This window comes from Gavialis gangeticus, unplaced genomic scaffold (assembly GCF_001723915.1).
Source record: "Gavialis gangeticus isolate Ggan-Ray unplaced genomic scaffold, GavGan_comp1, whole genome shotgun sequence".
In the NCBI taxonomy this organism is placed as follows: Eukaryota; Metazoa; Chordata; order Crocodylia; family Gavialidae; genus Gavialis; species Gavialis gangeticus.
The window spans coordinates 20,762,533-20,763,916 of NW_017729003.1; positions in this window are offsets into that span (position 1 = coordinate 20,762,533).

Genomic DNA, 1,384 nt, shown 5'->3' on the forward strand with positions numbered 1-1,384 from the left:
ACTAGTGCATCTGTGCCTTAGGCTGTGTACACATATTCAAATAATCTGGGAGAATTCTCCCAGGTTTGTCCTTGTGGTAGAAAAACTTACCCAGAGCCACATATACAGACATTTAAATATGGAGTCCCTGAAGAGTGGAGAGTTTGCAGTGCTGACATTGTGCAGTTGGAGGAGGGTAGGGTCTGGGTATGCATCTCAGTATGCTTTATAGCAGGGTTGGGCAATTATTTTGGCTGGAGGGCCACTTAAGGAGTTTTGGTTTGCCATCAAGGACCACAAGGGTAGCTCCACCCCTTGACAGGAGCTCCATCCCCTGGTCGCCATATTGGTACTGGAAGTCCCACCCCTAGCACCTGACTTTTGCCACCAAAAGTCCCGCTGCCTGCCTCCCAGAAGTACTCCTCTTGGGAGGGGAGGGTTGCCATCTTGGAACCAGAAAAAAAAACCAAATTATATGCTAAGTCAAACACCTACTATAACATATTTTAATTTTTGTCTGGATTTGTGTTTGTGTAGTGTATAGAGGTGATTGCATAATAACTCAAAAATAAAGTCTTACTATTGTATATTGTGTATGGGAGTTGTGGGGTGTGGTTGTGTGTGTGTGTGTATAGTGGGGTGTATGTAGGGGGTTCATGAGGAGGTGTGGCTGCATGTGTAGGGGTGCAATATGATATGGGTGTGTGTGTATATGTGGGGAATTGTCAGGGTGAGGTGTGGATGTTTGGCAGTTGTAGGGTGTGAGGGAGAGTGGGGAGGGTGAGGACCCCCCCACACTCCCCTCCATGATGCACAGTCCCTGCCAATGCTGGCAGGAGTAGCAGGCAGGGCACTCGGGGCACTTGTGGCCAATGCAGGTGCTGAAGCCCAACAGCACATGGCTCTGGCCAGTGCTGCATGTGGCGGCAAGGAGTGCAGCACAGCTGGCCCATCTCTATCTTGCGGGGCTTCATGCAGCACACATGCAGGTCCCACACTCACAAGCCACCAGGGGAAGCCCCGCACTGGAGCTGGCTGCTTTTGCCACCTCCTGATGTGCAGGTCCTGAGACTCTGCTGGGAGTGGAGGAGAGCCCCACCCTCTGCTTCCCAGTGGAGTCCTGGGACCTCCACAGCAGGGAGTGGTGAAGGCAGCTGGCTCCAGCGCAGGGCTTCCCCCAGTCGTGTGTGAGTGCAGAAGCTGCACATACATTGCACGGAGTCCTGCATGATAGAGGCAAGCTGGCTGGGCTGTGCTTCTTGCCACCATGTCCAGTGCTGGCTGGAGCTGTGTGCCATTGGGTGGCTTGGACCACAAGTGCTCCAAGCACCCCCATCTGCTGCTGCTGCTGCCAATAGCAGAGGCTGTGTGCCATGTGGGGAGGAGCATGTGAGGGGGTCCTCAC